Source organism: Lithobates pipiens, unplaced genomic scaffold (genome assembly GCF_037356315.1).
Source record: "Lithobates pipiens isolate NorthernLeopardFrog02 unplaced genomic scaffold, aLitPip1_a1.2 Scaffold_8, whole genome shotgun sequence".
In the NCBI taxonomy this organism is placed as follows: Eukaryota; Metazoa; Chordata; class Amphibia; order Anura; family Ranidae; genus Lithobates; species Lithobates pipiens.
In genome coordinates, this window is record NW_027507903.1 from 479,136,771 (window position 1) to 479,163,823 (window position 27,053).

The window sequence follows — 27,053 nt, forward strand, 5'->3', positions numbered from 1 at the left end:
CCGTACTGCGCATGCGCAGTACGGAGCAGACGAAGCTTCGGAAAATCTCCGAAGCTGAACGGCGCCTGCGCCGTGAGTGGAGGAGGTAGCCCCACTATCCAAGCGGACATAGGGTTTAGAATTTTAGAGGGCCCCTCGCGGGCGAGCTTCGCTCGCCACGCTTCGGGCTCGGCCTCGCTGCGCTCGGCTCTTTTTTATTCTAACTCTATGTCCACTTGGATAGTGGGGATAGAACCTGGACTCACGGCGCAGGCGCCGTTCGTCCTCGGCAATTTTCGGAATCTGTGCTCCTGTGTACTGCGCATGCGCAGTACGCAGAGGACAGCATCTGATGGAGGACCCTAATTGACAAGACACCGGCGTAGATTCTGCAGAAGGTACGCCCCTTTCCGCAGAATCTACGCCCCTTTCCGAAAGTCCCCCGCTGCCTGCTGGGAAACACACGGATCCCAGAGACAGCGGGGACCATCCTTATTGCGCAGCGCGACTCGCGCATGCGCAGTAGGGAACCGGGAAATGAAGCCGAAAGGCTCCACTTCCTGATTCCCATACCTAAGATGGCGGCGGCAGCACCCGAGAGACGATCGAGAGATCGGCTTCGGGTGCCGACATCGCGGGCGCGCTGGGCGGGTAAGTGTCATTATTTTAAAAGTCAGCAGCTGCAGTATTTGTAGCTGCTGGCTTTAAAAAAAAAAAAACGGCGGAACTCCCGGCGGACTCCCGCTTTCATGGATAAATTCACATGGATTACTAGTAAATACGAATTGATATGAATTATTTTTTTAGTTTTTATTTATTTATGTTTATTGATCAGTAGTGCATATTAATTTTAATGCTTTATATCTGTGGCAGACCCAACAGGGACAGGGGCTTGTGGAGTAGACTGCAGGTTAGCCTCTTGCCTAATGACTATGGGCCCTGGCATTTGAGAGAGCTCTATTCTTCGGGAGGCGTGTGCCTGGGGGACCTTTAGGTTTTTTGATGCAGTTTGCATTTTGCAGAAATGCAGGGAAATTTTTTAACATGGGTTCCTATGGAACATGTTCACATCAATGCATTTTTGTGCCTCTGCGTTTTTGGAAAGGGTCGGGGACTTTTTTTCATGCAAAATGCAACGTTTTACATGTAATAGAAGTCAATGGACCTGCATCAAAAACGCAACACTTTTTTTTACCGCGATTTTGCCGTGATTTGTGTTTTGCGTGTTTTTTTTCCCACTGTATATATCTGGTTGCTAGGCAACCACAGTGTAACAAAAAAAAAGAAAAAAAACGCAAAACGCGGCAAAATCGCGGTAAAAACGAGTGTCCAAAAACGCGACAAGCACCGCAAAAAGCACTGCATAAACGCTCAAAAGCAACATGCATAGATGTGAATCGAGCCTTAGGCTGGATTCACACCTATGCATTTTTAGTGCTTTATGCATTTTGCAGATTTGCACTACAGAACGTGTTCCATAGGAAACCATGATAAATTGACTGTAGTCAGGGCTGGACTTACCATTGGGCTTAACTGGGCTCAAGCCCATGGGCCCTGCCCAATAGGGGGCCCCGTGGGCCCTGCCGGGATACATAGCCAAGTGCACTCAACTCGGCTCACAGTCACGCCCAGTCCCGCCCTATGATGGACATAACACAGGGACAGGGCATGACTGTGAGCCGAGCCGAGTACACTCGTCTACTCTTGGCTCTGCTCGGGACTGCAAGAGGACCCGAGAGCCGCCAAGAGGACCCGAGAGCTGCCGAGAGGACCAGATAGCCGCTGAGAGGACCCGAGAGCCGCCGAGATACACAGAACTCTGTATCTCGGCTGCGCCATTTTGAAACTTCAAGATTGCAATGACAAGGCTGCAACTGACAAGGCTGCAATGACACTGGACAAGGCTGCAGATGGACACTGATAAGGCTGCATTGATGGGTATGTAAGTTTTTTCCTTAAACTTCTCTCCTAAACTTGAGGTGCGTGTTATACGCAGATAAATACGGTAATGTATAGAAGGTAGGGCCCGAAAGTGACTCAAGCCCAGGGGCCCCCACCACCCTAAGTCCTGCCCTGACTGTAGTGCAAATCTGCAAAATGCAAAAAGCACTAAAACTGCATAGGTATGAATCTAGCCTAAGGCCTGGTTCACACCTATGCATTTTTTTGAGCATTTTCAGTTTTGCAGAAACACACTACAGCCCATTTAACATGGTTTCCTATGGATGTAGTTTACATCTGTGCTTTTTATGGAAAGGACCAGGGACTTTTTTTGGGGGTTTTTGGTTGTATAGACTTCAGCAGCTCAAAAATGTGTACTGAAAAATGAAAACTGCGCCTGGAATATGCAAACTGCAACCTGCATAGGTGTGAATTAGGCCTTAGGCTTGATTCACACCCATGCATTTTTAGTGCTTTTTGCATTTTGCAGATTTGCACTACAGAACGTGTTCCATAGGAAAACATGATAAATGGACTGTAGTGCAAATCTGAAAAATGCAAAAAGCACTAAAACTGCATAGGTGTGAATCAGGCCTTAGACCCAATACACACTACAGTATATAACTTTTGTTGTCTGATTTCCTTTAGATTTACCAAAACCATGTACTGCAAGGTCCTGCCTGATTGCATACAAATTGAAAATCTTATGCCATGTACACACGATCGGAATTTCGGCCAGCAAAAGACCGATGAGAGCCTTTCATCGGAAAATGCGGTGTGTATGCTCCATTAGAATTTAGCTGGCCGAATTCCCGCCAGCAAAAATTTGAGAACAGGTTCTCAATTTTTCAGATGGAAAAACTTTCTATCGGAAATTCCGATAGTGTGTTTGCAATTCCGACTCGCAAAAACTCATGCATGCTCAGATTCAACTAGGAGACGGAAGCTATTGGCTACTGGGTATTGAACTTTCTTTTTCTAGTCCCATCGTACGTGCTGTACGTCACCGCGTTCTTGAAGGTCGGAATTTGGTGTGAACGTGTGTATGCAAGACAGCTTGAGCGAAATCCCGTTGGAATTCCGTCGGGAAAACCATCAAAGCTTTTTCCGATAAAAATTCCAATCGTGTGTACGCGGCATTAAGGTTTGACCTCATATTATATGCTCTTGGTAAATCTGAAGGATAAAATCTACAGAAAATTGTATAGTGTGTATCCAGCTTTCCCGACCGGCGCACGCTGATGTACATCGGCAGAATGACACGGACAGGCATATTGGTGTACATGTACTTTCCTTTAAATTTGCCGCCATGCCATTGCGTGCGCGTCGCCAGCTGCGCTTGCGGACCGGGACCTCTGTGAGACTCGATTGCCGCGGGGATACCCGTGATCGTCTCACAGGGAAGAAGAAGAACGGGGAGATGCTAATGTAAACAAGCCACTGATCTCTGCTCCTTGTTATTGGAAGCAGAGATCAGTGACGTGTCAAATGTAGCCACGCCCCTCCACAGTTAGAAACACGTCCCAGGACACACTTAACCCTTACCCTGCCCCCTAGTGGTTAACCCCTTCACTGCCAGTATCATTTACACAGGAATCAGTGCATTTGTATAGCACTGATTGCTGGTCCCAAAAAATTGTCAAAAATGTCCGATGTGTCCGCCATAATGTCGCAGTCACAATAAAAATCGATGATCGCCGCCATTACTAGTAAAAAATAAATAAAAAATATTAATAAAATATTAATAAAAATGCCATAAAACTATCCCCTATTTTGTAAACGCTATAATTTTTGCGCAAACCAATCAATAATCTCTTATTGTGATTTTTTTGCCAAAAATATGTAGGAGAATACGTATCGGCCTAAACTGAGGAAATTTTTTGTAAAATTGTTGCTCTGTTTATAGCGCAAAAAATAAAAACCGCAGAGGTGATCAAATATCACCAAAAGAAAGCTCTATTTTTGGGTAAAAAAGGACATCAATTTTGTTTGGGAGCCACGTCACACGACCGCGCAATTGTCAGTGAATCGCAAAAAGTGCTTTGGTCAGGAAGGGGGTAAAATCTTCCGGGGCTGAAGCAGTTAAAATAGTTTTACTTCAGATTCAAGTCTTGTTTTACTCCACATTGGTTCTGTCTAATGCTTGAGCTAAAATTACTATATTCTGGTTCCAGAGAGGAGGAAGCTGTATAGGCATACCCCGCTTTTAGGTACACAATGGGGTTTATTTACTAAAGTTGGAAAGTGCAAAATCAGGCTCACTTCTGTATAGAAACCAATGAGCTTCCAGGTTTTATTACCAAAGTTTAATTAAACAAGCTGGGGTTAGAAGCTCATTGGTGTCTATGCAGAAGTGAGTCTGATTTTGCACTTTCCAGCTTTAGTAAATAAACCCTATTGTGTACTTACAAGTGGGGTATGCCTGTATCTTGGTGGGGGCACCCAGGTGGGAGATGTTAAATGGTCCATCACAGTATCTATCTTTTTTTTTTTTTTGCACTTTGTATTTGTATTGATTGGAATTTTTACACATTGTTTGTATTTTTGGTCAGTTTGCACCTTATTAGAGGCTATTTGTTTGCTGACACATAACATTTGATACATTTATAGAATAACTTATTCTCTCAAATGGTCAGTTTGTAAAATCCATGATTTTTAGATCTGTCTGTGAATGTTCATTACAGACATACACACTGCGTGGACAAATATGAAAATCATGGATTCTACAAACTGTCTGTGAATTTACTGACAGTTGGCAGCAAGCGCTCAACAGCACGTTTCATACACAATATTTACTTCACAGACTAAGGGGTTGATTTACTAAAACTGGAGAGTGCAAAATCTGGTGCAGCTGTGGCCAATCCGCTTCTAACTTCAGCTTGTTCAATTAAGCTTTGACAAGAGCTGCACCGGATCATTTTGCACACTCCATTTTTTGTAAATCAACCCTTTAACCACTTGCCGCTCGCCCCCCAATGACGGTTGTTCTGGTTGGATCCCATATGATGGCACACCAGAGCGGCCGTACCTGCGTGCCCACGGGATCACACAGCGCGGCAATCGTTGGTCGCACCATGTTGCTAGGACATGGCTTGACCACGATCTCTGTAAAGAGCCGCTGACGCGGCTCTTTAACTATGTGATCAGCTGTGTCCAATCACAGCTGGTCACATGTAAATATGGAAGTGCCTGCAATCGGCTCTCCTCGCCTCACACTGACAGAAAATGTGACGAGGCATCTCCTTGCAGGGGAGAACAGGGCAGGTAATCAGGGCACTGATGATCAGTGTCCTGATTACAGTAAAGCGACTGAAGTGCCACCAATCAGTGCCCATGAGTGCCATCAATCAATGCCCATGAGTGCCACCAATCAGTGCCCATCAGTGACACAAATCAGTGCCCATCAGTGACACAAATCAATGCCCATTACTGGTGCCAGTCAGTGCTGCCTTTTAGTGCCCACCAGTGCCAGCTCGTCCATGCTGCCCATCAATGCCGCCCATTAGTTCCCATCAGTGCGGCCTATCCGTGCTGCCTGCCAGTGCACACCAGTGCCACCTATCAGTGCTGCCTATCAGTGCTTATCAGTGCCACCTATCAGTGCCCATCAGTGCGGCATAATAGTGCCTCCTAATCAGTGCCCATAAGTGCCACCTCATCAGTGCGGACACATAAGTGCACATCAGTAAAGGAGAAAAATTACTTATTTACAAAATTTAAGAAAAACGTCTTTATTTTTCAGAATTTTCGGATTTTTGTAAAAAGCCCAGCAGTAATTAAATACCACCAAAAGAAAGCTCTATTTGTGGGAAGAAAATGATTAAAAATAAAATTGGGTACAGTGTTGCATGGCCGCGCAATTGTCATTCAAAGTGAAAGCTGAAAAAGGGCCTGGGCAGGAAGGGGGTGAAAGGACCCTAAGTCTGCATGCAGCTTATACCTGTAATAATCAATTATTGTTCTCGATGTGCAAACATTTTTCATTTTTATAATATACAAGTTGTATTTTTTACTTTAAAGCGGTTGTATAGTCTTTTTTATAACTTTTACCTACAGGTAAGCCTATAATAAGGATTACCTGTAGGTAAAAAAAAATCTCCTAAACCTATACGGTTTAGGATATAGTCCCTTTGCAATGCGCCGCTGACTGCAGCGGCGCATGCGCACAGGAGATTCTCGGCTGAAAGTCTGGCAGACGCCAGACCCTGCCGGGAAGAAATCTTCTGTGCACATGCAGGAGTGACGATATCGCTGCTCCGGCCACTCACAGCGCCGGAGCCGCGATACCCAGAAGACAAGTCAAGGGAACATGTCAGCTCCCTCGGCGTGGATCGGGCGAGATGTTGGGGCCTCGTTCTAAGGTAAATATTTCATAATGAGCTAGTATGCAGTGCATACTAGCTCATTATGACTTTTCCCTTGCAGGTCGGAAAAAAAAAACGGCAGAAGGTTTACTCTCGCTTTAACAAACTAAGCTCTCGAGTAAATGTGGGGGGGGTGAGAAGAAACAATTATGACGGGTTTTTATAATGGTTCGTTTTTATACATTTACAGCATATAAAAAAAATATTTATCCCAAAAGGAAAAAGAGTGTTGCTGGAACTGCTTTAAAAGTGTTACCTGTAATTTGGCTTTAAAGCTTATCTATGGTAAAAGTTTACAATCATATACAGATTTCCACATTGAATTTCAATTATTTCTCGCCTACTCCTATTAATCTGAGTGTTCTTGAAGTTCATAGGCATGCACAGGGGGTGTGCCAGGTGTGCCTGGGTGCACCCTAATCGATGCGTGCAGTGCTGATTCCCCCTATTGCCTAGGCTTCCACCCCGTGTTGTGCAACCCCCTGCGTTGCTGCTGGCTTCGCTCCCCTCCTCTCCCCCTGGCTCCTGCAGGGGATGTTTCAGAATGGAGAGTGGGGGAAGGGGCTTGTAAATATGTAATTTACCAGCCCCTTCCTTTTCTAAATGAACACACTCACTCACTGTGTTTATTCATAACTGAAGAATAGTAAACTGTTTACTATGCTGTAGTTTGTGAATGAGCAATGTGCTCAGCACAGAGCACTTCCCATTCATTCACTGTCCAGTGCAGCTGAGGCTGCAGAGATAGGCATGTGTGTTTGAGCTTCATGGTGTACACCCTAATCCTAATGCAATAGGCTGTGCAAACCAATGTTGGTTTGTAAACTTACTTTGTGAAGATCCCCACATATTCACTTTAATTCTGTGACACATATTCACTATCTAATGTGAGTAGGCACTGCTGTGTCACACATTTCACAGATCCTGTGTTTTGTCAGATTAGGCAACCCATCAGATTTCGTAACGGAAGTGACGTTCTGTCACGGCCATCTTGGTACACCCCGCACTCGGCCACACTAAGCCTACATTCTGAGGTCGCCAAGCGGACATCTTTTTACACCCACCGAAATTTTGTATTTCACACTTATTGTTGCCACTAAACTGAGCTTATATTGTGAAATACAGTATTTAAAAGTTTTTGACACTGTTTGGATGTTGAATTGAAAAAGCAGCGGTCTTTTCTTAGATTAGCAAACCTGTAAGATCAGCAGGCTTGCTGCTGCTTTTAAAATTCAACATCAAAATAGTATCATGGACTTCTAAATACTGTATTTCACGTTATAAGCTCAGTTTAGTGGTAAAAATAAATGTGAAATGCCAGATTTCGGTGGGTGTAAAAAGATGCTCCCTTGGCGACATCAGAATGTAGGCTTAGTGTGGCCGAGTGTGGGGTGTACCAAGATGGCCACCATGGAACGTCACTTCCGTTACAAAATCTGACGGGTCACTTAATCTGACAGAACACCTACAGTGAGAAGGCAGCAAACGGACATCTTTGTACACCCATCGAAGTCTTGCATTTCACACTTATTTTTACCACTAAACTGAGCTTATATAGTAAAATACAGGATTTAGAACTCATGGCACTCTTTTGATGTTGAAATTTAAAAGCAGCGGCAAGCCTGCTGATCTCACAGGTTTGCTAATCTGACACAAGACCGCTGCTTTTAAAATTCAACATCGAAACAGTCAGATGGACTTCTAAATCCTGTATTTCATGATATAAGCTCAGTTTAGTGGTAAAAATAAGTGTGAAATGCAAGACTAAAAATATGTCCGCCTGGCGACTTCAGACTGTAGGCTTACTGTGGCTGAGTGCGGGTGTACCATGATGGCCGTGACCGAACATCAGGATTTGACAGGTCGCCTAATCTGACAGAACACCTGCCTTCTGAACTACAGAGGAGCTGAGAGGAGGAGTTTCAGGAGGCGGAGTCAGTACAGGAATTACTGCTTTTTAGACAGCAAAATACCATGGGATATGTAGTCCTTAGAAATGTAAAGTAAACAGCAGAGGAAAAGCTGCGAAGCATGCAGAGAATCCAGGAATTTGTAAAAAGAGATGGCCTGCACAAAAGGCAGAACATGAAAAGAGATTTTTCAATTAAGCGTATATTGGATTGTCAATAATAACTATTGATTGTTTTGTTATTACAATGCTGATGTTATAAAATAAAAATGTGTGCTGTCATCATAGATTTCCTTTAATTTGTTAGCTAAGTACATTGAAATCTGCTAGTACATCTAACACTCTCCTTTCCCTGAACAGACAATGCTACTGTCCAAAGGTGTTTCTTCTGCTCCTCCATCCAGAGTGGAGACACCCTAAAACAGGAGGTGTGTTACTGGCCAGATCATCGTGAAAATAAAGGGAAAAAATGCTAAAAAAAATAAATAAAATAAAAAACTAAGGCAGCTACCTCATCTAAGAATGAGGAAGCTGCAGAATTTTACATTATTGTTTTTGGGTTTGGATATGCTTTAACACTTACAGTACAGAAATTGTCCCGTGCACAGCCTGTGACTTATATATTTTTTTCATCCGGTACAAAAAAAAATAAAAAATTGAAGGCAGCTGGTTACAAAAGTAATTGATTTAGACTTCCAACAGAGAATGCTGCAATGTATTGTTACATGAAAAAAAAAATGCAATGACAGTTCAACTATATGTAATAGATACATGTACCCTTTAGGATCCCGGTGGAAGTTGGAAATTGCTGCAGTAGTCTCTGCTACTACAGTGATTGCCGCTGTCTTATTGATGCCGTGCCAAGCATCTGCCCTGCTGCTTAGTGAACAGAAGATGTCACACATATAACACAGAAGCCATTCACAGAACGCATTGCATTTTTCTCAAATTAATTTGCAAGGATTTCTCTGATTGGACAAATTGCAGAGACCACAATCTCCACCTATTCCATTCAGAGAATGCCTTGCACTTCCTAGCTTGACCAATGTAACTATGCTATAATAGCAATACTTTGTATTCAGCTTTAATTATTACAAACTACAATAGTAGCAAAATAAATAAATAAATAAATAAAGAACATACTGTAGCAACCCCCCACCTATAAAAAATAACAGATCTGTCACATTTTGCTACCTGCTACAATACGTCCCCAAGAAATGTGAAGCTAGGTTCACATTGCTGCGATGCAATTTTGATCTGAGTTTAGTGTTATTATGTAGTGCAACTTGGATGTGGTTTGCATATTCTATGGGGCCAAAACCATGTTGATATTACACAAAGTTGTACAGAAACTTTCCAAAAATGCACCATGCTGAGTTGCTTTTATGTGAACAGGCACCATTGAAAATAATGTTAATTTCCATTGTCATGTCACATCTGAAATCGCATTAGTGTGAACAGAGCATAAAGATGGAACTTATTCACCAATGAGATAAATGGGATTGTACATAGGGGCAATTGTGATAAAATGTTGCTCCAAAAAAAATGTTTTTATATTTATGTTTGCTCAGACAGAATCTGGATTAGCTGTGCATTGCAAACCAATCAGCTTCTATCTTTCAGTTTCAAAGCTTGCCTGAACAAAGTAAAGATTGAAGCTGATTGGTTGCCATACATGGGGATTGAACCAGGAGTTAAAATTAGGGGGTCTTTTTTTTGGTAGATGGAAAGTACTCCTTTGCTGGTGATTGATGGTGAATCTCAGACCTTCTCAGGATTTGAGAAGGCTTTGAATTTGTGTTCATACAGTATAGGGATATTATTCTGTAAAAGTCTAGAAGTATAGAAAAAAAAAAAGATATCATGCTCCATGCACACTGGCTTAAAAATCACTGCTTCTACAGGGGTTTTGTGTTATATTATCCTATGTGTCCATGCACATTAGGATGATTATAGGCATATTATAAGCTCAGTCCAAAAGCACCAAATAAAGGTAATTATCGCTCCAGGTGATTCCACTAGTATTCACACCGTCCTGATATATAGGAGATGAAGGGTGCCAGCTCTGCAAGGTCAAGTGTCAAAAAATTAAGGAAAGGATGGCCGCACTCCAAAATAACACCTTTAATAAGTAAAATTTGATCCATACATCAAATAGATACACAGGTCCAGATGAAACTGACGCGTTTCGCACCGTTAATGGTGCTTAATCATAGCTGCTGGACCACCGATCGCAATCTGACTTCACCGTCACCTGACCAATCATATCTAATCCTGATTGCGATCAGCTGTGGTCCCGCATTTTCTCTATGGGTTTAAACCACCCAATACATTGGCTGCCACAATCGCCTCCATGATCACCCATTCCCTGCATGTGTGAAAGGTTCTGCGGGACCACAGCTGATCGCAATATGGATTAGATATGATTGGTCGGGTGACCATCTATTTGAGTGTATAAAAGTCAGATTGCAATCGGTGGTCCTGCAGCTATGATTAAGCGCCATTAACGGTGCGAAATGCGTATCATCTGGACCTGTGTATCTGATTGATGTATGGATCGAATTTTACTTATTAAAGGCGTTATATTTCCTTCATTATATAACCACTAGACATATTTTAAGGTTGAATATTTGTTTATTGTTACAGTTCAGGTAAATATTTACTAAACTCTCCTAAACGCGTCAAAACTATGGACAAAATGCTCTATATGACCATTTTTTTTTCTGCCAAGGGAACTGCCATTTTTTTAAGCCCAGTGTGGATAGAGCCCAAGTGCCGATATGCTTTGAACAAACCTCCACTGGTTGTAGGAGTCGTCTGAGCTGTAAATGCGATTAACCATCAGATCAGATCTAAAGCAATCTGATCGTTTTGCCGATTATTGGAAACTCCACAATTTTCCCTCATACCAGCATATAGATAGGAAACAAATTCTCTTTGCTGGTACATTGTGGCCCCACTGGGAAAACACTATTTACTTCACTTGTGCTTTTGAGTGATATTATCTGCGTTCAGCGACAGGAACACACAGCAAAATACAGACGACAAGTACTGAGGACTAGTGATGGCCGAACGGTTCGCCCGGCGGTCGTTTCGCGGCGAATTTCCGACATTCGCGGTCCGCACGTTCGAACGCCTTTTTCCGTCGTTCGCCGCGGCGGACTTACGTGTTTAATGTATACAAGAACTTTAACCTTTGGTGACACGTTTATCATGTGATACAGGACAGCCAATTGAGACATGACAGCACATGGACACTTGTACATTCCCCCTAACCTATAAATACACCCGATCCGGTGGCCATTTTACATTCTTTCTTCTGTTAAGATAGGGACAGGTTCCTGTGTGGAGTAGGGAGAGATAAACCACTAGCTATTTGGTACACAAAAGTTCTTTTCAGGACTGGTATAGGTGTTAGGTGTTGATAGGTTTGCTGTGCTGCTGATTCTTGCAGCAGCCTGAGTGTCTTTTGTTAGTTTAGAGAAAGGGAAAGGACGGTGTATGCTACAGGGACAGCCAGATTAGTCTTTCATCATCATCATCATCATCATCATCATTAGCTGTTACTATCAAGGTCCACAAAAGAGCTGTTCCAGTAACCACTAATCGTTCTCTTTTTTTGCCAATTTGTATAGGGACAGGAAGGAAGCAGTGTTGTCAGGCAGTGAGGGTAATTTTAAAGACTTGCTGTTATTATTAGTTCCACAAAGGTTCTTTTCAGGACTGGTATCAGTGGTACAGTAATAGGCTTGTACATGTATAATATTCTTTCTTCCAAATATAGAAAGGATATTATACTTGACTGCTGCCCTTCTGCTGCAGTCTGCTAAACATTCACAACTCACTTGTTCCACAAAAGTTCTTATAAGGACTGGTAACTTGGTATAGGGTGCTACGGTACATAGGCTTGAGTGCGGTACAGTCTGCTGTTCTGTAAGGACCGCTATCGGTCCACAATAGATAGGGTTGACGTGCACCACTGCTGACCGCTGCCCTATACTGCAGCAGTCCTTCAGCGGTATAGGGACTGACGTACAGTCTGCTAATCACTAACACACAACCTGCTTGTTCCACAAAAGTTCTTATAAGGACTGGTAACTTGGTATAGGGTGCTACGGTACATAGGCTTGAGTGCGGTACAGTCTGCTGTTCTGTAAGGACCGCTATCGGTCCACAATAGATAGGGTTGACGTGCACCACTGCTGACCGCTGCCCTATACTGCAGCAGTCCTTCAGCGGTATAGGGACTGACGTACAGTCTGCTAAACACTAATACACAACCTGCTTGGTCCACAAAAGTTCTTATAAGGACTGGTAACTTGGTATAGGGTGCTACGGTACATAGGCTTGAGTGCGGTACAGTCTGCTGTTCTGTAAGGACCGCTATCGGTCCACAATAGATAGGGTTGACGTGCACCACTGCTGACCGCTGCCCTATACTGCAGCAGTCCTTCAGCGGTATAGGGACTGACGTACAGTCTGCTAAACACTAATACACAACCTGCTTGGTCCACAAAAGTTCTTATAAGGACTGGTAACTTGGTATAGGGTGCTACGGTACATAGGCTTGAGTGCGGTACAGTCTGCTGTTCTGTAAGGACCGCTATCGGTCCACAATAGATAGGGTTGACGTGCACCACTGCTGACCGCTCACCTATACTGCAGCAGTCCTTCAGCGGTATAGGGACTGACGTACAGTCTGCTAATCACTAACACACAACCTGCTTGTTCCACAAAAGTTCTTATAAGGACTGGTAACTTGGTATAGGGTGCTACGGTACATAGGCTTGAGTGCGGTACAGTCTGCTGTTCTGTAAGGACCGCTATCGGTCCACAATAGATAGGGTTGACGTGCACCACTGCTGACCGCTGCCCTATACTGCAGCAGTCCTTCAGCGGTATAGGGACTGACGTACAGTCTGCTAAACACTAACACACAACCTGCTTGGTCCACAAAAGTTCTTATAAGGACTGGTAACTTGGTATAGGGTGCTACGGTACATAGGCTTGAGTGCGGTACAGTCTGCTGTTCTGTAAGGACCGCTATCGGTCCACAATAGATAGGGTTGACGTGCACCACTGCTGACCGCTGCCCTATACTGCAGCAGTCCTTCAGCGGTATAGGGACTGACGTACAGTCTGCTAAACACTAATACACAACCTGCTTGGTCCACAAAAGTTCTTATAAGGACTGGTAACTTGGTATAGGGTGCTACGGTACATAGGCTTGAGTGCGGTACAGTCTGCTGTTCTGTAAGGACCGCTATCGGTCCACAATAGATAGGGTTGACGTGCACCACTGCTGACCGCTCACCTATACTGCAGCAGTCCTTCAGCGGTATAGGGACTGACGTACAGTCTGCTAATCACTAACACACAACCTGCTTGTTCCACAAAAGTTCTTATAAGGACTGGTAACTTGGTATAGGGTGCTACGGTACATAGGCTTGAGTGCGGTACAGTCTGCTGTTCTGTAAGGACCGCTATCGGTCCACAATAGATAGGGTTGACGTGCACCACTGCTGACCGCTGCCCTATACTGCAGCAGTCCTTCAGCGGTATAGGGACTGACGTACAGTCTGCTAAACACTAATACACAACCTGCTTGGTCCACAAAAGTTCTTATAAGGACTGGTAACTTGGTATAGGGTGCTACGGTACATAGGCTTGAGTGCGGTACAGTCTGCTGTTCTGTAAGGACCGCTATCGGTCCACAATAGATAGGGTTGACGTGCACCACTGCTGACCGCTGCCCTATACTGCAGCAGTCCTTCAGCGGTATAGGGACTGACGTACAGTCTGCTAAACACTAATACACAACCTGCTTGGTCCACAAAAGTTCTTATAAGGACTGGTAACTTGGTATAGGGTGCTACGGTACATAGGCTTGAGTGCGGTACAGTCTGCTGTTCTGTAAGGACCGCTATCGGTCCACAATAGATAGGGTTGACGTGCACCACTGCTGACCGCTGCCCTATACTGCAGCAGTCCTTCAGCGGTATAGGGACTGACGTACAGTCTGCTAAACACTAATACACAACCTGCTTGGTCCACAAAAGTTCTTATAAGGACTGGTAACTTGGTATAGGGTGCTACGGTACATAGGCTTGAGTGCGGTACAGTCTGCTGTTCTGTAAGGACCGCTATCGGTCCACAATAGATAGGGTTGACGTGCACCACTGCTGACCGCTCACCTATACTGCAGCAGTCCTTCAGCGGTATAGGGACTGACGTACAGTCTGCTAATCACTAACACACAACCTGCTTGTTCCACAAAAGTTCTTATAAGGACTGGTAACTTGGTATAGGGTGCTACGGTACATAGGCTTGAGTGCGGTACAGTCTGCTGTTCTGTAAGGACCGCTATCGGTCCACAATAGATAGGGTTGACGTGCACCACTGCTGACCGCTGCCCTATACTGCAGCAGTCCTTCAGCGGTATAGGGACTGACGTACAGTCTGCTAATCACTAACACACAACCTGCTTGTTCCACAAAAGTTCTTATAAGGACTGGTAACTTGGTATAGGGTGCTACGGTACATAGGCTTGAGTGCGGTACAGTCTGCTGTTCTGTAAGGACCGCTATCGGTCCACAATAGATAGGGTTGACGTGCACCACTGCTGACCGCTGCCCTATACTGCAGCAGTCCTTCAGCGGTATAGGGACTGACGTACAGTCTGCTAAACACTAATACACAACCTGCTTGGTCCACAAAAGTTCTTATAAGGACTGGTAACTTGGTATAGGGTGCTACGGTACATAGGCTTGAGTGCGGTACAGTCTGCTGTTCTGTAAGGACCGCTATCGGTCCACAATAGATAGGGTTGACGTGCACCACTGCTGACCGCTCACCTATACTGCAGCAGTCCTTCAGCGGTATAGGGACTGACGTACAGTCTGCTAATCACTAACACACAACCTGCTTGTTCCACAAAAGTTCTTATAAGGACTGGTAACTTGGTATAGGGTGCTACGGTACATAGGCTTGAGTGCGGTACAGTCTGCTGTTCTGTAAGGACCGCTATCGGTCCACAATAGATAGGGTTGACGTGCACCACTGCTGACCGCTCACCTATACTGCAGCAGTCCTTCAGCGGTATAGGGACTGACGTACAGTCTGCTAATCACTAACACACAACCTGCTTGTTCCACAAAAGTTCTTATAAGGACTGGTAACTTGGTATAGGGTGCTACGGTACATAGGCTTGAGTGCGGTACAGTCTGCTGTTCTGTAAGGACCGCTATCGGTCCACAATAGATAGGGTTGACGTGCACCACTGCTGACCGCTGCCCTATACTGCAGCAGTCCTTCAGCGGTATAGGGACTGACGTACAGTCTGCTAAACACTAATACACAACCTGCTTGGTCCACAAAAGTTCTTATAAGGACTGGTAACTTGGTATAGGGTGCTACGGTACATAGGCTTGAGTGCGGTACAGTCTGCTGTTCTGTAAGGACCGCTATCGGTCCACAATAGATAGGGTTGACGTGCACCACTGCTGACCGCTGCCCTATACTGCAGCAGTCCTTCAGCGGTATAGGGACTGACGTACAGTCTGCTAAACACTAATACACAACCTGCTTGGTCCACAAAAGTTCTTATAAGGACTGGTAACTTGGTATAGGGTGCTACGGTACATAGGCTTGAGTGCGGTACAGTCTGCTGTTCTGTAAGGACCGCTATAGGTCCACAATAGATAGGGTTGACGTGCACCACTGCTGACCGCTCACCTATACTGCAGCAGTCCTTCAGCGGTATAGGGACTAAGAGTTTTGTCACAGGGTCATTTAAAAAATGACATGCAGAGGAAGAGGCAGGCCCTTCCGCAGGGGTGGTAGGGGTAGGGCAGGAGCAACAGGCTTGAGCCAAAGTGGGAAGTTGCAGAAGGTGCGTTCAATTACTTTAAAGGATGCACCAGACTTGGTTGAGTGGCTCGCTCAGCCTTACTCTTCTGCACCCTCCTCATCCTCTCGATCTGCACCCTCTTCTTCACTCTCTGCTATGTGCACCCCCAAAGACACTACCACCAACAACACGACCACCACCACCACCACCACATACCTTCCGCTTGAGTCACTGGAATTATTTTCCGATCCATATCAAGAGGACATTTCTGATGCGCAGCCACTCTTGGTATTGGATCAGGAAGAGGAGGTAGCAACAAGCGCTACTCAGCAGTCTGACGCCAGTACCCAGATCAGCCCAAGGAGGAGGTTGGTCCCCGGTGTTGCTGCCTACTCTACTTATAGCGGTGGGGAAGGTGACGTTGATGATGACGTGTCTAGTGATGTCACGTGGGTGCCCACAAGAGAGGAAGAGGAGGGGAGTTCAGAGGGAGATATGGACCAGCAGATAGGGAGGAGAAGCAGCAATGACTTACATTGCACAGCAGGGACAAAGCAGACTGCAAATGTATCAGGAGCGAGTCATCGACCATGTACGGTCACATCTGGCGCTCCCAGGACACCGGCACATGGCTCCGCAGTGTGGGCTTTTTTTAACGTGTCCGCTGCTGACAATAGCGTTGCCATCTGCAATCTTTGCAGTCAACGCGTTAGTCGCGGTAAGCCCAATACTCACCTAGGGACGACCGCCTTAAGAAGGCACATGAGCAGCCATCACCGAGCCCAGTGGGAGCAACGGAACACACAAAGCCACACTGCAGGCTCTCACCGTCCAGCCTCGTCTTCTACTTCTCCTTCTCCTCTCTCCTCACAATTGTCCTCCACTCCACCTTCCATCACGCCAAGCTCACATTTTTCTGCAAAAAGGCAGGCTTCCGTGGGCCTAATGTTTGAGCGTAAAAAAATGATGACGCCGGATAACCCTCTTGCCCAACGGTTGGCGGCTGGCTTGTCAGAACTCATAGCCCGCCAACTACTGCCATATAAACTGGTGGACTCGGAGGCCTTTCGCAAATTTGTGGCCATTGGAACACCACAATGGAAGGTCCCAGGAAGGAAGTATTTCTCAGAGAAGGGCATCCCAGAGCTATATGGCCATGTTCAGCGGCAAGTGAATGTATCTCTGGCACACAGTGTCGGTGCCAAGATACATCTGACCACAGACACGTGGTCTAGCAAACACGGGCAGGGAAGGTATATCAGTTTTACTGCCCACTGGGTGAACCTTCTGACGGCCGTCAAGCATGTAACCCGTGGCACCCGTGTAGATTTGGTTTTACCGCCACGGATTGCATGCAGGCCTGACTCTTCTTCTCCTCCTCCTACTCCATCCTCCTCCCTCTCCTCCTCAGCTGCCTCCTCCTTTTCCGCTGCTAGCGTCTCTTCCACTGCACCGCCCAAGCTCCCCAGAACCTATTCCACATGCCAGGTGAGACGTTGCCATGCCGTGCTGCGTCTGTTGTGCCTGGAAGCAAAGAGCCACACTGGCCCGGCACTCCTTTCAGCTTTGCGTTCACAGGCAGATGAGTGGCTAACACCGCTCAATTTGACAGTTGGTAAAGTGGTGTGTGACAACGGTGCCAATCTGCTTAGCGCATTGAAACAGGGCAAAATCACGCACGTGCCGTGCATGGCACACGTCTTAAACTTGGTCGTGCAGCGATTCCTTGTCAAATACCCTGGGGTCCAGGACATCTTGCGGCAGGCAAGGAAAATCTCGGCCCATTTCAGAAGATCTTACACGGCCATGGCTCGCCTTGCTGACATTCAGCGGCGACACCATCTGCCGGTCAGACGTCTTATTTGCGATTGCCCGACGCGATGGAACTCAACCTTCTATATGCTTGATAGGCTGCTCCAGCAGAAACGTGCAGTTAACGTCTACCTGTATGAACTCTGCGAAAGAAACGGTTCTGGGGAGCTGGGTTTTTTTTCACCGCGCCAGTGGCTGCTCATGCGCGACACATGCAGACTTCTGCGGCCATTTGAGGAGATCACCAAACTGGTCAGTCGCAGCCATGGCGCCATCAGTGACATGGTACCTTATGCCTTCTTTCTGGAGCGTGCATTGCGTCGTGTCATTGATCAGGCTGTGGAGGAGCAGGAGCGGGAAGATGAGGAAGTCGCAATGCTGGATGAATTCCCAGGGGGGGCTACTCTATCTGAGACAAGTCAACAACAGGAGTCTGATGAGGAGTCAGAGGAGGATGGTGCCGGGGCGGATGAGCAGGAGCAAGAAGAGCATGCTTTAAACCTTTCTGGGATCCCTGTTGTGCGAGGATGGGGAGAGGAGAATGAAGAGGACGACATTATCCTGGATGATGAGCAGGAGCCAGGCCACCACACCGCTTCCACTTTAGTGCAAATGGGGGCCTTCATGCTCCAGTGTTTTAATAGGGACCCCCGTATAAAAAGCATGAGGGTCAAGGACCAGTACTGGGTGGCAACGTACTTAGACCCCCGGTACAAACACAAAATGGCGGAAATGTTACCGCCGTCGCAGAGGGCTGTCAGAATGCAGCACTTCCAGGCCTTGCTTCGAGAAATGCTGCATTCTGCTTTTGCGTGCGCTGGCAGAGGAGCAATTCCCACTCCCAGAGAAGGATTTGCGGGTACCAATCCAACAGCGCCTGCAAGAAGAGGCCGGTTTGAAGATGTGTTGGTGACTTCGGATATGAGGTCATTCTTTCAGCCGACCCATCGACAGGTGTCATCCGGATCCAGCATCAGGGAACGCCTAGACCGTCAGGTGTCCGACTACATTGGGTTAACGGCCGATGTGGACGCTCTGAGGAGTGATGAACCCCTAGACTACTGGGTGGGCAGGCTTGACCTCTGGCCAGAGCTTGCCCAATTTGCAATCGAACTGTTGGCTTGCCCCTCATCCAGTGTCCTGTCCGAAAGGACGTTCAGCGCAGCAGGGGGGATTGTGACCGATAAGCGTACTCGCCTAGCTCACCACAGTGTTAACTACCTCACATTTCTAAAAATGAATGAGGCATGGATCTCGGAGGAATTCAACACATGTGATCAGTAGACCATGTATATGTCTATAAACAATTTTTGGAATCAAGCACACAGACCTTCTTAATTCATTTGGCTCACTTCCCTGACCCAAAAAAGCACACCGTACTATATGCCCCTACCCTCCTCTTTGAAGAGGTTGAGCGGTGTCATATTTCTACTGGGGCTGCTTATTATGAGGGGTTCCCACCATCCCTGTGCTGTGCTGACTTCCTCCTGGGTGTTCTTATTATGAGGGGCTCCCACCATCCCTGTGCTGTGCTGACTTCCTCCTGGGGGTTCTTATTATGAGGGGATCACACCATCCCTGTGCTGTGCTGACTTCCTCCTGGGGCTGCTTACGGTGCTGCTGTCAGCGCTGTATGTCACGGAGCTGCTGTCAGCGCTGTATGTCACGGAGCTGCTGTCAGCGCTGTATGTCACGGAGCTGCTGTCAGCGCTGTATGTCACGGAGCTGCTGTCAGCGCTGTATGTCACGGAGCTGCTGTCAGCGCTGTATGTCACGGAGCTGCTGTCAGCGCTGTATGTCACGGAGCTGCTGTCAGCGCTGTATGTCACGGAGCTGCTGTCAGCGCTGTATGTCACGGAGCTGCTGTCAGCGCTGTATGTCACGGAGCTGCTGTCAGCGCTGTATGTCACGGTGCTGCTGTCAGCGCTGTATGTCACGGAGCTGCTGTCAGCGCTGTATGTCACGGAGCTGCTGTCAGTGCTGTATGTCACGGAGCTGCTGTCAGCGCTGTATGTCACGGAGCTGCTGTCAGCGCTGTATGTCACGGAGCTGCTGTCAGCGCTGTATGTCACGGTGCTGCTGTCAGCGCTGTATGTCACGGAGCTGCTGTCAGCGCTGTATGTCACGGAGCTGCTGTCAGCGCTGTATGTCACGGAGCTGCTGTCAGCGCTGTATGTCACGGAGCTGCTGTCAGCGCTGTATGTCACGGAGCTGCTGTCAGCGCTGTATGTCACGGTGCTGATGTCAGTGCTCTGTATTACGGTGCTGCTGTCAGTGCTCTGTATCTCCTGCACCCTCTTGTTTGCCTACCCTGGTCCCTGACCTTCCCTCTCCTCCATTGCCTTCATTAGCTCCATAGTCCTGAATTGTCAGAACAATTTCCCAAATAAAAAAAAAATGCTTGTAGTTATCGATCCCAAATTCACCTCATACATGTATTATGCTATTGTCCAGGTGGTGGGACTACGTGCTACCCCCTAATAATTACCCCGTGGCCGCAAATTCGACCTAAAGGTTTGCGAAATTCGCCTCCCATTGAAGTCAATGGAGCCCGCGGCGAACGGTCGTTTTCGCGAACGTTTGTGTCCGTTCGCGTTTCGCGTTCGCGAAACGTCCCGTCGGAAGTTCGTCCATCACTACTGAGGACGCGGAGAACTCAAATAGTTGATTTCCTGGAATGATTTACATTGAAATACACAGAAATTTCATTCAAGAATGCTGCCTGAAGGCGATGTGCAGATCTCTGTTATGTATCCGGCTTCCTTCTCCGGCTCAGACACGCCCCCTGCTGTCCCAACACTGAATTTCTTTCATCAAGTCTAGCAATGTATTCTGTAGAGCAGGGGTCCTCAAACTATGGCCCTCCAGTTGTTCAGGAACTACAATTCCCATCATGCCTAGTCATGTCTGTGAATGTCAGAGTTTTACAATGCCTCATGGGATGTGTAGTTCTGCAACAGCTGGAGGGCTGTAGTTTGAAGATCCCTGCTGTAGAGTTTTACTAAAACTTAAACTTGGCAAAAAAAATAAAAATCAGCAGCTATAAATACTGTAGCTGCTGACTTTTAATATAGGGACATTTACCTGTCCTGGGATCCATCGATGTCAGGACCACGAGACGATTCGTCATTCGGCTTCGTGGTGCGGGTGCCAACATCTTCACTAAGGGAACCTGACAGTGAAGCTTTCACACTTCCCAGCCAGTTTTCTACCGCGCATGCCCGAGTCACTCTGTGCTTTCTAAATTGTCTCACCATTTTCTGTAACCCGTGTGTGTCCCAGAAGGCAGCAGGGGGGGGGAGGGGGCAGAAATTCTCAGAGATCGCCTTGGCGATTTTACCCAGAAGTGGGAGCGGGTACTTGTCAAAACCAGATATCGGGGGTGCTCTTCCCCCAAAAGGGGTATTACTCAGCTTTAACTCCAAGATAAACAAATTTGCTTAACCACTTCCCGACCGCCGCACGACGATGTACGTCGACAGAATGGCACGGGCAGGCATAAGGGCTTACATGTACGTCCTTGCCTTCCCGCGGGTCGGGGGCCCGATCGGGCCCCCGCCCGGTGCCTGCGGCGGTCGGTATTCGTTCGGGAGCGATCCCGGATGAGGGGACGGCCATTCATTCATGGCCACCCCCTCGCGATCGCTCCCGACGAATGAAAATCCTCCGTGACATCACTTCCTCTCCTGTAATGTAAACACAGGAGAGGAAGTGATGTAATCTCTCCTCCGTGTCGGTATTTTTCGTTCCGACACCGAGGAGAGAGGATCGGTGAGTTGCACCAACACGACACTACACAGTAGAACATGCCAGGCATACTCACACCCCCCGATCACCCCCCCAATTACCCCCCCCCAATTACCCCTGCCCCCCCAGTCACAGTGACACCAATGTCATTTTTTTTTTTTTTTTTTTGCATTGGTGTCATTTGTGACTGTAATAACTGTTAGGGCAGTTAGGGTTAGCCCCCTTTAGTTCTAATGTACCCCCCTAACCCCCCCAATAAAGGTTTAACCCCGTGATCACCCCCCGTCACCAGTGTCACTAAGGCTGGGTTCACATTGCAGCGGTTTATGAGAACGGATGTGATTCGCACCGCACTGCAGTGCAAATCACATCCGATCTCTGTGCGATTCGAGTTCAGCCATACAGATAGTATGGCTGAATTCGCATCGCACCCGCCGCACCCGTCGCAAATTCGCACGGGACCCTTTTTTTGGCCCGCAGCAGAATCGGATCGCATGGGTGTTCACACCATGCGATCCGAGTTTGCAGATCGCACTGCGATATGCGAACTGATCTGGGGGTGTCATTAACATTTCACTGACACTCCCAGCAGTTCGCATAGGGTAGTGTGAACTGCCGCCGGGAGGCATGCGATGCGGGAACCCGCCGCGGATTCATGGCGTTCCCGCATCGCTCCAGTGTGAACCCAGCCTAATAAGCGACCGTTTTTCTGATCGCTGTATTAGTGTCACAGGTGACGCTAGTTAGGCAGGTAGGTATTTAGGTTCGCCGCAGCTTTTTATAGCGCCAGGGACCCCCATATACTACCGCATAAAGCCCCCTGATTGCCCCCTAGTTAACCCTTTCACCAGTGATCACCATATAACTGTTACAGGTGACGCTGGTTGGTTAGTTATTTTTTTATAGTTTCAGGGCACCCGCCATTTATTACCTAATAAAGGTTTAACCCCCTGATCACCCGGCGGGTGTCATTTGTGACTGTAATAACTGTTAGGGCAGTTAGGGTTAGCCCCCTTTAGTTCTAAGGTACCCCCCTAGCCCCCCCAATAAAGGTTTAACCCCGTGATCACCCCCCGTCGCCAGTGTCACTAAGGCTGGGTTCACATTGCAGCGGTTTATGAGAACGGATGTGATTCGCACCGCACTGCAGTGCAAATCACATCCGATCTCTGTGCGATTCGAGTTCAGCCATACAGATAGTATGGCTGAATTCGTGTCGCACCCGCCGCAAACTCGCACGGGACACTTTTTTTGGTCTGCAGCAGAATCGGATCGCATGGGTGTTCACACCATGCGATCCGAGTTTGCAGATCGCACTGCGATATGCGAACTGATCTGGGGGTGTCATTAACATTTCACTGACACTCCCAGCAGTTCGCATAGGGCAGTGTGAACTGCCGCCGGGAGGCATGTGATGCGGGAACCCGCCGCGGATTCGTGGCGTTCCCGCATCGCTCCAGTGTGAACCCAGCCTAATAAGCGATCGTTTTTCTGATCGCTGTATTAGTGTCACAGGTGACGCTAGTTAGGCAGGTAGGTATTTAGGTTCGCCGCAGCTTTTTATAGCGCCAGGGACCCCCATATACTACCGCATAAATCCCCCTGATTGCCCCCTAGTTAACCCTTTCACCAGTGATCACCATATAACTGTTACAGGTGACGCTGGTTGGTTAGTTATTTTTTTATAGTTTCAGGGCACCCGCCATTTATTACCTAGTCTCACTAGTGTACCCCTAAATTTAGGGGTGTCTACTTTCCAAAATGGGGTCATTTGGGGGGGGGGGTTTGTGCCATCTTGGCATTTTATGGCCTTCAAAACTGTAACGCCCTTAGAAAGCCTGAAGGCGGTGCTTGGTTTTCGGGGCCCCGTACGCGGCTAGGCTCCCAAAAAGTCCCACATATGTGGTATCCCCGTACTCAGGAGAAGCAGCAGAATTTATTTTGGGGTGTCATTTCACATATGCCCATGGCATGCGTGAGCAATATATCATTTAGTGACAACTTTGTGAAAAAAAAAAAAAAAAAAAGTTTGTAATTTTCCCGCAACTTGTGGCAAAATATAAAATATTCCATGGACTCAACATGCCTCTCAGCAAATAGCTTGGGGTGTCTACTTTCTAAAATGGGGTCATTTGTGGGGGTTTTGTGCCATCTTGGCATTTTATGGCCTTCAAAACTGTAATAGGTAGTGAGGAGTGAAGTCAAATATTTACGCCCTTAGAAAACCTGAAGGCGGTTCTTGGTTTTCGGGGCCCCGTACGCGGCTAGGCTCCCAAAAAGTCCCACATATGTGGTATCCCCGTACTCAGGAGAAGCAGCAGAATTTATTTTGGGGTGTCATTTCACATATGCCCATAGCATGTGTGAGCAATATATCATTTAGTGACAACTTTGTGGAAAAAAAAAAAAAAAGATTAAAGTTTGTAATTTTCCCGCAACTTGTGGCAAAATATAAAATATTCCATGGACTCAAAATGCCTCTCAGCAAATAGCTTGGGGTGTCTACTTTCTAAAATGGGGTCATTTGTGGGGGTTTTGTGCCATCTTGGCATTTTATGGCCTTCAAAACTGTAATAGGTAGTGAGAAGTGAAATCAAAAATTTACGCCCTTAGAAAGCCTGAAGGCGGTGCTTGGATTTCGGGGCCCCGTACGCGGCTAGGCTCCCAAAAAGTCCCACATATGTGGTATCCCCGTACTCAGGAGAAGCAGCAGAATTTATTTTGGGGTGTCATTTTAAATATGCCTATAGCATGTGTGAGCAATATATCATTTAGTGACAACTTTGTGTAAAAAAAAAAAAAAATTTGTTTTGTCATTATTCAATCGCTTGAGGCAAAAAAATAAAATATTCAATGGGCTCAACATGCCACTTATCAATTTCCTTAGGGGGTCTACTTTCCAAAATGGGGTCATTTGGGGGGGTTTTGTACTGCCCAGCCATTTTAGCACCTCAAGAAATGAGATAGGCAGTCGTAAACGAAAAGCTGCGTAATTTCCAGAAAACGTACCTTAGTTTGTAGATGTGACAACTTTTGCGCAAACCAATAAATATACAATTATTGACTTTTTTTTTACCAAAGACATGTGGCTGAATACATTTTGGCCTAAATGTATGACTAAAATTGAGTTTATTGGATTTTTCTAATAACAAAAAGTAGAAAATATCATTTTTTTTCAAAATTTGCGGTCTTTTTACGTTTATATCGCAAAAAATAAAAATCGCAGAGGCAATCAAATACCATCAAAAGAAAGCTCTATTTGTGGGAAGAAAAGGACGCAAATTTTGTTTGGGTACAACATTGCATGACCGCGCAATTACCAGTTAAAGCAGCGCAGTGCCAAATTGTAAAAAGACCTCTGGTCATTTACCAGCAAAATGGTCCGGTCTGAAAGTGGTTAAATAAAAGGGTCAAGTGTATTCTTCCTTGAATCTTGATTTGCTTTGTATATTTCTTCCAGATCTGTGCAGCAATCCATTGTGAAACGTTACCTCTGTGCAGGAGTTTCCAGTAATAAAGACCAGTCACTGCTGCACTCTCTCCTTGTACAGGGTGACTGGTCTTGTCTCCGCCCCCTCCTGTAGTTTCTTGCAGGCAGCCTGTAGTGGGTGTGGCCTGCTATTTACAGCACAGGGATGATGCCACTTTTACTTTTACAAGGTAATATCGGAGTTTGAAAAGGCATTTGGTGTGCACATAGTAGATATATATCCTTTGTGGCTTTGGAGGAATATATTTAAATGAAAGTTTCTGTGCCCAGAGTTCAGCTGTAAAGGGGAGCTCTGCTGAAAATCTTCTTACAGTGGGTACTGCCTAGTAACATTCTTTTTATTCCCTGTCCCACCTGTCCTTGCTTGTTCCTATTTCTTTGTTGCTGCATTACGTCAATGATTAAGACTCCCATTTTTTAAGCTTGTTGTGATTGCTTTGTGGCTCACTATTCCACTACTTCTCACCACTGTATTTACCTATTTCACCAGTTTCAGTCATTTCTTGCTCAGCTTTGGGCTGTTTTTTTTTTTGCCATGTAAATGTTTTTTTTAAGGTGAAAATATTCCATTTACGTATTTTCACTGATATATTTTGCTAAATGTCATTACTAATGTTCTTCCCCCAAAAATGTTTCCAAGAATTTAGGCCACTCTGAGCAAAGTGTGACCCAATATTTAGAAGGATGAATAACAGGATGCCGTGCAGTGTGACTAATAAATCATTTGCTGTCCCTGATGAATCAAGCTACTTTATCACATCCAGGCTATGGGAACCCTGAGAGCTGCCTCAGTACCTCACAGAGACTTGAAACAAGAGCTGTCAGAGCTGTATTAGCTTCTTCCCGGCCACAGATACAAGAGACTTAAAGAGGAAGTAAAGGCAAAAAAAAAAAAAACACACCCTGTAAGGCAAAGGCATAATGAGCTAGTATGCATAGCATACTAGCTCATTATGAATAACTTACCTGAGAACGAAGCCCCCAAAGCGGTCCTCCTTCTTCCTCTTCGCCGCTGCCATGGATCCCGGAGCGACTTCCGGGTCTCGCGGCTCCGGCGCTGTGATTCGCCGGAGCTGCGATGACGTCACTCCCGCGCATGCACATGGGAGCCGAAACTCGCAGCATATCGCCGCAATCTACGGCCTGCCCAGTGCGCCTGCGCACCACTGTCTACAGCGCATACGCCGTAGACAGCGGTGGCTGTCTTCGGGTAAATATATACCTATATATATACCTATACGGTATAGGAGATATTTCTTGGACCTACGGGTAAGCCTTAATCTAGGCTTGCCTGTAGGTCAAAGTTGGTTGTAAGGGTTTACAACCACTTTAAGGCTTGGATTAACTACATGTAATGTAATGCTACTACTATAACTTTATTGTTCTGTGTGTTATCCTTATTATGGATGGGCTACCCCCTATTCATGCATCCAGCCCCTTTTAGGATGCGGGGCACCTGAATTACAGCGGCAGGGGTGTGTTTTTGAAGCACCTGATTAGAGCCATAGACTCTAATAGGCTTCAAAATAGGGTGGACTTGGAGCACAGATCATTACGCTTGGAGATCACCCAGGTGTGTTAGAAAAGCAAATTAATATTAGCTTTTATAACACTGAAACCCCCCTCTGTCAATCAGGAGGCACGAATCTGATACCCGTCACCTGATTGGCTGAAAGGGCTTGCTCTCTTTGGTGGCTTGATGGCTTGACCCGACACCAAGATAGGGTAAATGCTTGTCAGACAGCGAGCAGGAGCGCGCGCGGGGGGGGGGGATGCTGGGGGCACAGTGGCTGCATTTGATGGGCACAGTGGCTGCAATTGATGGGCACAGTGGCTGCAATTGATGGCACAGTGGCTGCATTTGATGGGCACAATGGCTGCATTTGACGGGCGGGCACAGTGGCTGCATTTAATGGCATAGTGGCTGCATTTCATGGGCACAGTGGCTGCATTTGAAGGACA

The 27,053-nt window shown here is 46.5% G+C and overlaps 1 protein-coding gene across 2 annotated transcripts in view; it reads left to right on the plus strand.

The window, feature by feature from the left end:
- Positions 1-27,053, plus strand: part of TBXAS1 (thromboxane A synthase 1) — a 193,117-nt gene that overhangs the window by 41,855 nt on the left and 124,209 nt on the right. The window lies entirely within an intron of this gene.